At 35.3% G+C, this 16238-nt stretch overlaps 1 long non-coding RNA gene across 1 annotated transcript in view; it reads left to right on the top strand.

Moving 5' to 3' along the window:
• The first annotated feature begins 7332 nt into the window (after positions 1–7332).
• LOC122144961 overlaps positions 7333–16238 on the top strand; it is a 21680-nt gene continuing 12774 nt past the window's right edge. The window contains exons 1-2 of the long non-coding RNA XR_006159991.1: positions 7333–7393; positions 14368–14456. This is a non-coding gene — a long non-coding RNA (uncharacterized LOC122144961). The remainder of the gene's footprint in view (positions 7394–14367; positions 14457–16238) is intronic.

Here is a 16238-nt window from a genome sequence, read left to right as displayed (position 1 = left end):
TTGTAATGTGTTGCCATATTATAACTATAACAAATAAATAAACACTTGATCATTTTATTTAGGTTTGAAAGCAGTTGTATTAATTCAATAGCCATCTATTAGTATATTGGAGAGACACACAGGGCTCAAATTGAGGCCGTGTCGAATTGCGGGGAATTTTTTACCCCCCCGTCAAATAATGACAATGAAGCATCCCCTTGTTTAAAACCACCATTTACATCCGTGTACCATCACCCTTTTATATTAATAATGTGTATGGTATGTCCGAATTAGCAATAGGGCAGTGCAGTAAATTGAAATGTTAAACATTCTCTACTTATTCACAAAGCACAACTTAAATCGCAGCGAATTGGGGCCAATCAGAACTCGGTACTGTAACAAGTTGCTCACATTGCTATAGCAAGTTTTCGTAAATTTTCACACGCAAAATGTGTATTATGCGCACACTGTTTGAAGTCATTTTAAAAAGATGAAAGATAACAGAAAAAAGCTTGGTTTTTTCCTTGATTATAATGTTTAAAGACATTCCTGGGACAATTGTTATTGTGCTATATGTGTGCACTGTGAAGGCAATTGAGAGATGATGGGTGAGTGGGCGAAGAGCTGGACATTGTCGAGTCACCGACTTTGCAAAAAACCAAAACAAAACACAACGTCCCTTGAGGATGTACCAGAAGCACTCACACTGTGTGATGAAGCATGGTTAGAATGCCCCCATAATTAAAGCAAGTGAAACAAAAAAAAAACATAGAACTGTGTTGTCCTGTGAGTCACCCGTAGTTTTCTGAAAGAACGTTTTGAAGCTTCAAAAGTGAGACCCCCCCCCCCCCGCGAAACGAAGCGGGTCGTTTTTCCGCCATCTTGGCAGCAACGTCCACCACGTGTCCTACTCCCAGATAATCGAAAATGGTAACAAAAGTGGCGGGCGATGTTGGTTTGCTGAAGCAACGCTCCACCTAGCTTGACCGGCCAGTCCGTCAGCAGGCGGGCAACCCACCTGCACTCAAGTGGCCACGGCCGTTCCTTAATTATGCAAAACTTTAAGGCATTAATATAAATTAAAACTGATGGGTTATAAAAAAAAATTCACCCCCCAAAAATTATCTATGACCAAATCATGATATTTTTTGGTACCAGGCTGTAAACATGTTTTTTCTGCTGTAAAGTTGGGCATTTTAACATGGGGAGGTCTTAGTGGGATTGGACTTCCTTTGCAGCCAGCCCTCAAGCGACACAGTCGATGAATTGTCTTGAACAGTTTTTAATAGTCACTTCCTCGTGTTGGGCGTCACGAGAGAGAGCAGCGAGTTGTTTCTTGCCGTTTGATAGCAACACGATTGTTTTGTTTCCTTGAACGAATCGAGCCTAGCCAGCGTCTCCAATGTGCACACTATCTATGCTCAATTATATGTTACTTATTAGATACATTTGTCTTTGCATTTATCCTACATTGTCGGATCGCAGGGACTTGTTTCGTTTCTAATTAAAATCAAGCTGTTTTGAATTTCGAATCGTTTTTTTTGATTGAATGATTCAAAAATAATTTATTAAAACATTGTAATCTTGCTACCTATTGGTTGGTTTCTTATCTATCATGATTTTTAAAGGTCAGGCCTAAACCAGACAATTTGGTGCCAGGCTTTAATATCGCCAGCACAATATTTAATTTTTATCACAGTTTAGCAAGATTAGTCGACGCAAAATTCCTCCATTTCCAGGCACCAGGAAGGACAAAAAAAAGCTTATAAATAATAGTTAATTTAAATAATGGCTCATTTTTTCACTAATAGAAAAACCCTTTTAAAAATTATTACATAATATGTTGTAATCATTATGTAGTAAATTAGATTACAGGAACACCCAACACCCCCGCGCCCCGCGAAAAAGAACACTCTGACCACCACATCCCCCCTGAAATATTTTCATAATTAGCACTGGACGTGGAGATACTGCAGTCCAACACAACACGATCAGCGATGCCAATATTGTTCTGGCTTGAAAAAGTAAGTCACATCTGGGCAGTTCCTCCCAAGCTCACCACTACCAAGACGGTCCACACACACCATCACACTATGTGAGGCGTACAAGCAATCAGAGTCCCCCCCCGCTGTTACGGTGTTGATAGTTTTGTCTTTCCATTTGAAATGTAATTAAGCCAGATTAGATGGTGGCGAGTAAATACTAACCGTTTTTTTTTTTTTTTTTTGGGCATGTCATGAACACGCCCCCTTTCGCCCGATCTGGTGGTCAACCAAAGGATGAACCTCTGAAGGTCAGACCTCAGTGCGTTCACCATTTGAAATAATAAGCCCTCTAGCTGCTATAGCAAATACTATTGTCTTTCTTCTGTTCCACCTAATGCGTTTTCACAGAAAAATTATTATTTATTGCATTATAGTTAATCAAGCCACAGGCTGTTTTTTAATTAGCTGTGCTTGTTAATGGTTGAAGCTCGCGCTACCCAGTAGAGCGGAGCAGAATGGTGGAAGCAAGAGATAACAAATACAAAAAAGTGTAAAAGGGACTAGCCCTTGTGGTAAATCGTAATTAATTATTGAGTCACTGACTGTTCTTCTGACTACGATCAAGGTCCAGTCCCTAAAGTGGATGCGGGGCCGAGAAAATACGACCTTATGAAAGTTGTCTAGTATCTTCCTAAAAGCTACAGCTTATATCACTACAAGAATAAAGAAAGACCCTCCACACTATAGGCATGGTAGATACCCTTGCTATAAGCAGAAAATGCATGAAATTGAATGCCTTCATTTGCCAAAATTGCATGCATGAATAGGAAATCTGGTACAACATCAAGTAAGGTTGAAGTGTTGTGTAACAATACGCTATAGGAACAAACGGAAAATTGAAAGAACTGTTCACTTTTGAGTGCACATTTTAAACAACGTCTTTCACATCTCTGAAAAGACTTCAGCCGCATCCCAACTTGCAGGAGGTTGAACAGGTAGACTGTGCTTTATTTTAATGGCATCCTGTATTGTGTGAGAGGATCATATAGCAAAAGAAACAATATTGCTGAGAGATGAGACCAATACTGGAATCCCAGCTGCATCACAAACCATAAGAAAATGATTCCAGAATCTTTGCTTCAAATGATGGTTTGTATAATGGATCATGTTGTCATAACCTTATTTGAGGGGCAATAGGCCTTTACTGACAGTCACACGAGCTTTATTGACAGCTGACCAATCATAACGCGTATATTATTGCTTCTCTTCTGCCAGCCACTGCTCATCCACCATCTTGCCTGACAGCTACAGCTTCCATATACATCCATTTTAAAAAACGGGGTGAAAAAGATAGACTGAACTGAAACTTTTGCAATATGACGTGTGCGTGTCATTACGCCTGGTGCAGGGAAAATCTGACAGGTATGGATAAAATGTCAGGACATATGCATGCCTTGCAGCGCTGAAGTTAGCATGTATACTAAAAAACATCATACACATAATAAATATCTAGACGCCTCATTGGCCACTTTGAGCCGTTGTTGCGATACGTTCAACGTGCAATGTTTTAATCCGGGCAAGACTGCTTTATCTAAAAACAATGAGCTAAAAACGGGGGAGCTGCGTTTGTTTTTTTTTCTGGATAAAAACACAATAACATTTAATGCCGATTTCAGTGGTTTGTGATTCATGATGGAGTTAAAAATAACTGGCTTGGTAATAACTATAGCATAAAGAGAAATATATTCACTTTACTGATGTTTGTATGGCACCTGGCCAAAGTTCATACATTTGTTGATAAGATCATAAGTAGCACTATTTCATGAATTCTTGATTACCTTCTGAGGCTTGACATTTCACACTGCCTAAAACATTTGACACTCTTTATACAATGTGTAACAACTCCCCTGCAGAAATACAAATGATTGTCATTTCCAGCAAACATAACCACATCATAATTATTATTTTATTTATAAAGAAATTTTAAAATTACAGTGATGGAATCCAAATATACGCCTAGTCTTGTCATGCATGGTTTTAGCATTTTCCTGCAGTATTTATTGAATTTTTTACATTTTCTCTCTCTCTTTTTCTTCTCACTTCTCATTTTCACACAGAAGCCAACACTCTGTAGAGCTATTTTTACAGCTCTATTTCTGGTCTTCTCCAGCTTTTTAAAAACCAACGCCAGTAACAGACAGATGTTGACTTCACAACAGCAGCCACAAAACAGAGCAGCAGTTTTTTTTTTCTTTTTTCTATGGTCTGAGCTAAACACCCCCCAATACTATAACAAAACTGTCTAAACTCTTTAAAGCTTTTAGTAGTTATAGCCTTATTTTCTTCAGACTAAAAATAGTCGTTTGAATAAAATCAGCATCTTCTTTGGCTTCAGACTCTCCAAACTGTGCACTCGGCTTCTCGCCCCCGTCGGCGTCGTCGACGCCTCTCGTTTACTTTGAATGAGTGACGCAAAGCGCCGCTGAACTGGAATTGTGGGCCCGCTGTTCCCAAGCACAATGCGGCAGAAGTTGGAAACTTTTAAATTTTTCAAGCGCCAATGCAAGCGCCAATCTATGCATTTACCCTGGTGCAGACGCTAGCCAATCGTGATCTTGCAACACCAGAAAGCTAATGTGATTGGTTGCTGTCACACTATGACGGTCGCGTACAGTCCATAGAAACGCCCTACATCAAGAGAGTCGAAGCCGACGTCCCGTGCAGTCTATGTCGATGTGATGAATGTATCCAGCAGATGACGCTCCCCAGAGCCCCCCTAGTGACTAAACATCAAAACATATTTAAGCATAGCCATATATGTCATACATGACGGTTTAACTGGGCTCAGAAAACTGATTAGCAGTGATTATATAGGGCAGGCTAATATTAAATAAATAAAATAGTCATTACGTGCATTAATCCGTCAGTATACAAAAATATCAAAGATATGCATATATTTAAAGTACTGTACTGTACCGTACAGAACACCATTACATAATTAAAAGACACCATCAACTTTTACCAATTAACCAAAACCCTACTCTATAGTATGCTGTGGTTATATAGCGTTGGTAGCACCTCATGCCAGAAAGAATTACAGTTTGTTGTGACTGGGTCCATGACTTTTACATTTCATGAAAGGTAACTATGTAATTAAGGTAACAAATAAAATCGATGGCAGGGCAGGGTTTGTGCTTATCATTCAGCTGGTAGACTTCATACCATATGATCTATTCCTACCACTGATCTATAAAAAGCCCCTTTCACTCAGAGCATTGAAAAAGTAAAACTGCCATACACAAACACGTCCCAGGATTAATGCTGATTGGCCCCATTTACACTGCATGGTTCAGCACCCACCTCCGATTTTTTCCTATCATGTGCACAGATCGGATATGACCATTGAACGTGTAAGCAGGAAAAAACCGCATGGATTCAGATTTTCTCAGATCGGATTCAGGCCTCATTCATATGTGGTAATAAATCGAGATGAATCGGATACGTGCATTTGCGTGTGCCATGTAAGGCGGACAAATCGGATATTCCCCAGTAAATGCGAGTCGTACGTCATTAAAAAGTGACGTCAACTCAGGTGGACACCACAAACTGAGATCACATGACGTATTATAGGCGCGATGAAGGACGAAGGATACACACAGTGGAGCAATGCGGAGGTTTCATGTCTTTTTAAGTCCTCTTTTTTTTTTCTCCGCCGTACGAGACCAATGTTTTGCTGATTTTTTGTTGACTTTTCAAAATATTGTGGAAAGCAAAACACTGTATAATTTTATTTGCATCTGCATCCATTATATTTCATGCTGTTTTACTTCTGTTTCCGGGTCAGAACGTCTACTTTTGTAGTTTCAGCAGTGCATAGTGTAAATGCAAAAATCGGATACGGGTCACTTTTAAAAGATGATGTAAGCGGGTCGTCAAAAAAATCGGATATAGTCAGAAAATCGGATTTGGGCATCAAGACCTGCAGTGTAAATGCAGCGGCTGTCCCAGCACTGATCACTGTTGTGTCATCTGCAGATTTTAATAAGGGAATCTGAGCTGTGGGTGGAAATTAAGTCATGAGTAAAAAGTGATTACAGGACAGGGCTCAGGACACCACTGTGGTGCTCCAGTATTCAGGGTCAGATTTCTTGGTCTGACAGTCTGTGACTGTGTTCATCACTTTGTGAAAATGGAATAAGAACAATATCATAATTTAATGCTGTCATCATACTGTTTTCAAACCAGTGAACTTCTATCAGATAGATTTCTCCATGAAGGCCTTGGTTCAGACAAATATGTACTCTCCAGATCAGGCCCTGTCCAGACTCTGTTGGTGCTCTTTGACGCTAAAACCCTTGTTATTCAGTTGATCTCAACTACACTTCAGAAAATCAAAGTTTAGTTTTTAAAACAATATTATATAATATGAAATAATGCATGAAATTAGTATATAAATTATCTGTTGTTTTACAATACACAAAATGACCACTAGATGACATCCCAACTCCATTTTCTAATTTGAAAACTTAACACATTGTAACTTATGAATGATTTGGACTACTGGCCTAGCACGATTTTTACAGAGGGGGCCAAAGTAAATATGCTGTTCAGGGGGCCCATAAACCATAGCAGTGCCTCTGAGTAGAACTTGAGTAGACTGGTAGGATTAGGGTTAGAATAAGTTGACATACTTGCAAAGTTACTTATAGTCAGTAGAATATCTGTTGGGAGACCATCACAATAAAGAGTTAGCAGATATTAATCAAACAGTCTACTAATACTCTTATTGTCAACAGAATGCTCAAAAGGGACTATCAAAATAAAGTGTTACCAAAGACACTTAGGAATATAGGCTACTGCTGAAGGGAAAGCAATGAGAAATATATTTTCTCTTTCAACTTTATGTTGTGTGTAATAAATATAATTAATTTGTTTTTTTTTTTTGGGGGGTGGGTCGAAGAGGGTCATCGCCCAGGGTGTAAATTTCAATTGTAGACCCGCCACTGTGTAAAAGTCACAGTTGCATGCTTAAGGCAAATCTCTTAATGTCACTGTGTCCCGATGTTATCTGTTTAGTCCTAAGGGAGCTGCAGTTGTTGTCATCTGCTTTAGCTGATCATACTGACAGAGTTATATATGAGGTTGTACATCGCAGGTAATAGTAAATAGGCCTATATATTAGCAGGTCTACAGTTATTACCTAAAGAGGATGACGAATTCCACGAAATGACCCCTTGACGCTTTAAATAGTATGAACGGTAACACAGCCTCCTTCAGACAGAAATCACGTGATTTGGAGGGTTTGGACGAGAGCTCATGTGAAAACTACCTGATCGCTGCTGTCTTTCAGTTTGGATGCGGCCGAGGCGCGACATTACTATGAGGAACCTTTCTTTCCTTTTTTTTGTGTTTTAATTTACTCGTGAACGGTGAGTCACATTTATTTATTTCATTCATTTAACACTTTTGATTTACTATAGTAAATCGGAAACACAAAATTGTCATTAGCTGTTATTCTCTATGATCTTATTCTTTACTAATTACACTGAATAAAGATAGAGGAGGCACCATAAGTGTTAGTAATTACACTGAATATTGTGCACGCGCGTGTTTTTTGTAACGAAACACTAGAGGTCGCTTGTGTTAATATTAATATTGTAGCTCTATAATCTCCTATCGTGATTTTCCTGAAAACTGATAGCAACCAAATATATTGGTTACTTTTTTTTTTTTTTTTTTTTTTGTATCTTTATGTAACTCGAAAACTGGTTTAGTTTAAGTCTTTTGTGAGTTGTTGTTGCTGTTGGTCGTTTTGGGTGCGGCATAGAACAGACACAAACAGATCACACTCCATCATCATAATCCTTTATTTATTTATTTATTTATTTTATTGTTTGTGGGTGATGAGTGATGTTCCATTGTGTTGTTTCGACACAAGCCTACCGGAAATAGAAAAAAAAAAAGGAATAAACCACCATCAGACTTCTAAAGTCAAGTAGGCCTACAAATATTGATGTTTTAACAAAGAATCAGTTTTACTTGTTCAGATTAATAATGCCACCCTACCCTTAAACATTTTATTAGATTTTTTTTCCAGGCCGGCGCCTAATCAATTTATGAACATTTTTAACGAAAAACAGAAAATAATATTGCAACCATTCCATACAGTAACTAAATATCCAACTCAGTCCTGTCATTTGAGTCAAATATAGCCTCTACCCTGCCCTGTTTTGCAAGTCCATGTGTGTTCAGGAAAGTATTTCAAAATGTTTGCTGAGTCCTGCTCTGTTATTTAACATCCATTAACATGTTTGCGAATCCACTTATGAGCCAGTGGTGAATTTTTAATTTCGTACCTCAATTTTGTTTTGTCCTGTAAATCCTTTTTTTTTTTTTACAGAACTTCCGCTGTCTCCCCAGGAGGATGGTGGTTTTCTAATTTTATCAATAAAGCTTTTACAATCCTTTCCGAGAACTAATGTTAACGGATTGAGCCTTACTACCTGTGTTAGTCCTTAACATGCTGACTCACCCAAAGCTTAATACTTTAACAACTTTATGCAGTTTCCTAAGCTTTTAGACCTATTGTTCAATGCAGAACTTAGTTTCTTTTCTTTTCAATTACTTAACATGAATGTTTTACCCTCTTATCCTAGACTTGGGTCAGAGGATTTCACTGGGTCATAGGATCTCTAGAGTACAGAAGACGAGGCTGAGTAGCTCTGGGTCCGCCGGAGGTGTCCGCATTTTAAAGGCTGCATAAACAATAACCCCCATCATCGGGGAAGTCCTCATTTAAGAAAAGAAAACCGTTAATTGCAAAGTAAAAAGAAATTAGTAGTTTTTAAACCTCACAAGGAATAACAGCTCAATTTTTATTATGGTTAACTTTTTCTTAAATAAGACATCCTCAATGACATATACAGCCTTCAAATGCGACCCTAAAGTGTTCTTAAGATTTGAATCTTGTACAGTGGTGTGTGTGTGTGTGTGTGTGTGTATAGCATAATTTTAATTTTTGGGGTAATTGGGTAAATTGCACTTTTTTGTTTTGGTAGATTATTTTTTTTGTTTCATTGATGTTTGTTTGCAGGGAAAATGTCACCAGTTTGTGGTTTGTCCCTCCTTGGACCTCTCTTGGTAAATTCACCACTGCTGACCGGGAGCAACCCACAAACCTTGCCGTTTTAGAGATACTCTGACCCAGTCTGGGCCTCTGACCAGCATCTCTTCATTACAGATATATGGAGCGTTTCAACAATAATAACATAGATGTTAAAACAGAAAAACTGAAAATAATCTCAGAATAATTATTTGTAAGTAATTTTAAACATTTCCTTCACAAATAAGTACCGTATAGTATTAGAGTGATGGAATCAGATGGTAATGCCATGATACTTTGTTGGCACCTTAGTACTTACATGGCGCTACGATTATACCATGATACAAAAACATAGTAGTACTTGATAAACTGCTTTTCATGCTTTCTGATGTTTGTCAGATATACAACAGATGTTTTCAACATGAAGTGCTTTTTAGCAAACATCTTGGAGATGTAGGCCTTCATGTCCTACTTAAAAATATTTAACATTAATCTTGCAATAATTAACAACGTTAATTGTTAATTAATTGTTTATTAATTAATTTAATCTAATTTTTTTATCTTTGTTAATTAATTTTTTATTATTTTTTTAACTTTTTGATGTTAGTCTTTACAATATATATAGGTTTTTTATGATAGTCTATATAAGAGTGAAGATTGTTTTGATGTAGATTAATTATAGAGATAATTTTTTTGGTTCAAATCAAGTATTGATTCTGTTCAGTTCAATAACCATGTGAAGTTCATCAGTTATGAAATGAGTTAATTTCACCTACAAGCAGTTGAATCGAACTTCGTTCAGGAAAAGAAAATCCATCATTGCGATTCGATGACTTTCCAAAAGAAGAACAAAAACAGAGGATTATGGCAGTAAGAAGAAAGAAACATGTCAAAATGACTGTAACTCACTCCCTCAGGTCTGTAATAAATCATCTCGCTACTATAGACTATAGGCCTATCGTCATTTAATGCCAGGGCAATGTAAAATTATAATAATGTCTTAAACGTGCTTTAAATAATAATAATAATAATAATAATAATAATAATAATAATAATAATAATAATAATAATAATCACTAGATTTTGATTCTGTGTATATGCATATTTGTAGAGGTACCATATAACCAAATATCATCATACCTAATGGTAGCTGAATAAATGCAGGATGTTTTAACTGATGATGAAGACAATAACTACGATAGTGAGTAAATGGTCTATCTCTGTTCTTCAAGACATCTCTCGATATTTTATTAGAGGAGTTTAGGAAAGGATCAGGTTTAACGCTTAAAAATTTTATATGCTTGAACTCTTTTATATCTATAGATTTTAATTTAGTATCATAATGATTACTTTAAAAACAAAAACTTATATTTAACAAATAAAAAATGCTCCAAGCAGTTTTCTAAATTAACTTAATCAAAAAAAAAAAAAAAATTAACTTAATATATATATATATATATAATCACTTTGTCAGTACATACAAGAAGCAAAACGAAATATAATCACTTTTGCCGAGGTATACAACATACAAAACTGAATCATTTTAATAGCTGAAACAGTAGTAGAAACTGTTTTGGGAGAAGGGTGGAAAAATATGCTTCGTGAAAATCGCCTGTCCAGTTCAGCAAGCAGTGACTCAGTCCAACACATTTTTATTCTCTGGTTTATTAAAATGTACGAGTATCCATTATTCAGTTAACTTGCTAAAGCATGAAAATAATGAAAAAAGAGTCCTCTCATGTAGCCTGTCGATAAGTTAAGAATCATGATGACAAATTGCGGCTCACAAGGATGGGGCTTAAATGTCATAGAAATTAATTTTGCCCAAAACGTAGGCTACTTATTATATCCACTTAAATAACAAGATAATACAAATAAAATGAGAAGATTTAAACTATTTCATTTTAATATTTTATTCATAGCTCAGACAAAATTATGATTTGCTCTCGTCTGGAGAGTAAGTGCCCCCACCCCCCAGACCACCCCCTGCCCTAAACTCTGCCTATGACCCACACACACACACAAGGAGTGGCAGAGACCTCTCACCCACCTTCACGGCGGTAATGGCTACAAGTTTCTGGAGCAAAAAGCTGCTGCATGAGTGTGGAACATTTGACACAAAAATAAAACATCAACAAAAAACACTGACCAAGTTTTCCCCTCCATGTTTAATCCTGGCTTGTCGGGAGGCACAGCTTTAAGAGGCCATTTCTGTTTAATGATGTCACCGAATTTTACCACTGTTTTTTGAAATGGATGTGTGAGATGGTGCTTTATCAGTATTAAAATTGTGAATAGTGCATTTTTGCATTTACCGGTAAAGTCTTTTCAGTAATTTTATGGTAATTCACTCTTAGCCTATTACCAGAGCTGGGTAGATCACTTACAAATTGTAGTCTGCTACTGATTACAAATTACATGACCTAAATTGTAGTTAGTAATGTAGTCCATTACATTACACATCTTGACTCAGATAATAAACTTTTTGATTACTTTTATTTGACCTAACTTGTTCAGTTGATTTAAATAGAATAATATTGTACTATATAAAAATACAAATAATTTGTAATTAACAATAACATAAGTGCCTTAAACATTACATTGTTGTAAGGATTCCCCATAAGAGTTCATGGAGGAACTACGTGGGGTTAAATCTTAAAAATATAAGAATTAAAAATAAATCACTTAAAATTACAAATCAAAATAAAAACATTTTATTTAAAAATGAGTTTTTATTTATTTTATATTTTTGTTTACCTGCATGTCATAAGTAAAAGCATTAACAACAAATGTCAGAGAACAGTGAACATGTAAATGTGGTACTGAGTTATTAAATATTTGTTTTTAAAATCCCAGGGGTACTTTTAGTGAAAATATTAGGTAAAAGAGGTTCAGATGACAAAAATTTTGGGAATGTCAGCATTACATGTAAATAAGAAAATAACATGAATTTGTGCATTCTAATTTGTTTGAAAGAGACAAAAAGCCTTCCAAAGATATAGTAATACATGGTTAAATAAAAATAATTGAGTGATAATTCAAACAAACACCAATGTGTTCATCAGCTGATAATGTTAAAACACCTGAAATGATTTTTGTAAATCCAGTGGTCCAAATGCTCGTGTAGCTTCCTGACTAGTGACTGTTCTTTATTGTGAATAAGGGGAAAATTTAAAAAGATGAAAAAGAGGATTTAGGGAGAATCAGTACTATAAAATACGCTATATTGTGTGGAAAAAATATGTGTAATCATTAACCCTTAAGCCAAGCTGACACCACCTGCATGAAAAAAAAAAAATCAAAAATCAAATTACTAAGAAACCCCTGAATGGAATAACAACACAAAATAGGTATCATTTTAAAGCTTTTTAGCAACCTAGTTTTTACTGAAATGTAATTTTTTCGATCTCTTACGCGCGCTTTCGAGCAACCTCTAAACCAAATGTAACACCGCCAATAATATCACTCACCCATACTTTTCAAACCACTGATCAACAAATAATTGGTATCAATTTGAAGTCAGAGCTTATGCATGTAATGCACTTGATTAACTCCAAAGTAGTGCAGATATTTGCTGATAAATGATCTAAAAATAAAAATAAAAAATAAAAAAAAAATCATAATTAAAAAAAAAAGGAGTGAGTTTTGTACAAGTCACCCTAGACCATATGAAAATAATATATTGATGTCACTGTTTTACTTAATTTCATAAACAGGATCAGATCACAGATTCTGATTAATAAGAGATTAAAAAAACATGCTATAATGGTAAATTATAAATCTGTCATTTATAAAGATTTTCCTCAAGGAATTTATAACACACATAAAACTGCACAAACAGCATGTAGCTTAGCCAAACAATCTAAGGTAGCTGTCATGTATTTATTTCGCTTTGTAACTTCATGAAACATGCATATATCATTAGTTCAACAACATAGGGCCATTGTTAATGGCGTCACATGCATGTGGTGGAAGAATAAATTCTGCTATTTAACCGATTAGAAATATCTAAGATGGTGCTGTATTGAACATGGCACCTGATGACTAATTAAGGCTACATTTTGTTCCTGTCATCATTTTGCTTTATTTGATGTTTTGATTCATTGCGGAGTTCCCTCTTATGTCATACTCCGGGGTTCCCTTGGGTATTTGTGCACATGTGCACTCTTCAAAAATGGCGCTTTAGAGAAAGTGCAAACATAGCCTACATACAGTAGATTAAAATGCATTTATATTTAAATAGAATGTAATATATATAGATTGCACTGCATGTTAGCTTTGTTATTGTGTTATTGTTATCGATTAGAATAAAACCAGTATAATTTTGGCGGGCATTGACTAAACTTGAGTATGGCATTACTTCAAATTCAAAACAACAATTTCAAAACTGTAAAGGGCTAAGAGAAGGACTCCCTAGGTTCCAAATGCTGTAACTTTTGATAACTTCATGATATCACTGCAAAATTTAATTCACATACAGCATAATATTGGGGAAAATCACCAAAAAAATGATTTCTCCTACCTTATTTCTTTCATGAGATATTGAACGTCAAATAAGAATCATATGAAAAATTTCCCTTGATCACACAGATTTTTCTTACATTTTATGACCTATTTCTCAGCATGAGAACACATTTTTCCCCCCATAAAAATATAGAAAAAATTCTATCAAACGATACTACTCTCCTTGCTACAGTCTTGGAGTTATGAGTCAGTATTTTTGTGTATGGAAACATACACAAAATTTTTGTATGATTTGTGTTTGGAAAATCACCACAAAATTTGAAACACTACCTTACTTCTGTCCTGAGATGTCAAATAAGACATATATGGAAACTTTCTCTTGAGCACTCAATTTAAAAAAAAAAAAATTATCAGCTATTTCTCAGCAGGAGAATGTCCATATATGAAACTGAAATTGAAATTTTAATATGTATTTTAATAATATATTTAATCTAATTACAAGTACTTAATTAAGTATGATCAATTACTACCCAGATCTGCCTGTTACTTTGTGAAAGGGGATATTGAAGAAGTTCAAAGGGTTTGGAATGGAGCTGTCATGTTTTCATATCCTTGTCCAACTTATTTGCATAATTGTATTTACATACATTTGCAACTGTATATAAAAATGATTTTGTAAAGCAATTTTTACATAAACTTCCTCCTCAGACATGTAATGTTTATTCAATTTGTGTAAACTTAAACATGAATTGTCTTACCTTTTTGACTTTTTTATCAACAGTGAAAGACATGCTAAAACAACAAAATTGCTGAATAGTCTTTATACATTTTCTGCAGATCCAGATGAGCACAACTGCAGCCACAATCAACAGAGATCCAGCAGCAACAGCGGAGATCAGCACTATCAGCGATACAGTGTCTGGAGGGTGAGGAGTTGTTTGTTGGGCTGATGCTAAAGAAAGACAATCTGTCAGTCTCAGATGATCACAGTCTGACCAAGTCTTACCAACATGAGCCTCCTTTAACATGATTATGGGTTAAATGTGCTTTTGCAGAAAGTGTAAAGGGCTTGCCTGCTTTGGTTTAGTTAGGAACCTTTTTTTTTTTTCAACAACAAAATAGCAGGCTCTTATTATGTAACAACAGATAACTCAATAATAACTTATAAAAACAATATCAGACTCACAATTTTGCTGTTGATATGAACATCAGTGTCATTACCTGCAACAGTCGTGCTTTCAGAAGATGAAGTGGTGGTAGGAGAGGGTGGACGAGCTGAAAAATATTGTGAATAACAGTAAGAGGGCTGCTTTATTTGTCAGAGTTGTATACCGAATGAGAATTTCTCATGCCAGTCAGTTACATTAGTGCAGACACAGACAAAACTGATTTTCAATCCTAATAATCAATTCAGACTTTAAAAATAAATCAGTCATTTTGGAAAAATTGTCCCTTTAGAAAATGATTCCTATAATCCACACCCATTAATATTTCTCTAAAATATATCACCCATTCACATTTCTCTGAAAGAATAGATGCCAATAATGAAGATAGAGCAGTTTGGGGGAATCTAATGCTAAACTGTCTTTGTCCACATAAGAACTGGGCTTTCCTATATTTTTTTACATTTATATCTATATTTTAAATTTAATTTAATATATATATATATATATATTTAAAAATACATCTAAAGTAAATTTGGTTGTGTGTAAAATGGCATATTTTTATTGCACTTTTGAATATTCTTGTGTTATTTTGGCTTTATCAACCATATCATACTCTCCTGACTACAAACGTTCTTCTATTCACTGTGAAGTGCTTTATACTGCTGCAATATATCTGAGTAACTTCCTATATAAATTCTAACTCTAATTCTCAAACTCTAACTATACATTCTAATTCTTTCACTGATATAATATATAATATGAGTTGGAATTTAGTTGTCTTTCAAGGACTGGAGTGACAATGTTGGGAGATTTTGTCTGATGAACATACACTAAATGTTAATGAAATGTATATGTAAGTGAGATTTCAAATATATAATTCATCTAGAAATATTATTATGAGTAAAATCAATAAGTACTGTTTACGTTATGAATATAAAGAGGACAGGAGAAAGTACTTTAATACTAGAAAATTATATTCTTTACTCACCATTAACTATAACATTGATTTTCTTGATTGACTCCGTATTCCCAATAATGGTCTTTAGTTGGTAAAGTCCTGAGTCTGCAGATCTGGTGTTTGTGATGGTCAGAGATCCAGTCTGACCCAGCTTCAGTCTGTGTTTGAATGTCTTTTCATCATAATATTCTGAATTGTTCACGATCACTCTAGCGATGAGAGTGCCTTCAAACCTCCACTCGATCTCATCATCTCTCTGTATGTTTGAATGTTCGGTGTTTTCACCAAAAGTGACAGAATCTCCCTCCATCGCGACACTGACTTCCTCCATCAACACCAAACACACCTGTCTGTAACACCAGAACTGTTTGATTGTCTCAAACAACATCTAACAGCAAAATTCCAGTGTGAATTGAGAGCATCTTTATATGAAAATAAAAACAAATGCAAATTTAAAAAGAAACTCTGATTAAATGTGTCTGTAAATATAGAAAACTTACCAACCAGATGCCATAAGCACATAGAGAATAAAAGTATTGTGTGAACCATTTCTAAACTGTTTTAAGTAAAAACAGATGCAAATT

The sequence above is a fragment of the Cyprinus carpio genome, unplaced genomic scaffold (genome assembly GCF_018340385.1).
Source record: "Cyprinus carpio isolate SPL01 unplaced genomic scaffold, ASM1834038v1 S000006809, whole genome shotgun sequence".
Taxonomy (NCBI): Eukaryota; Metazoa; Chordata; class Actinopteri; order Cypriniformes; family Cyprinidae; genus Cyprinus; species Cyprinus carpio.
The sequence above is the reverse complement of the archived record's forward strand: the minus strand, read 5'-3'. Positions and strand labels throughout refer to the sequence as shown.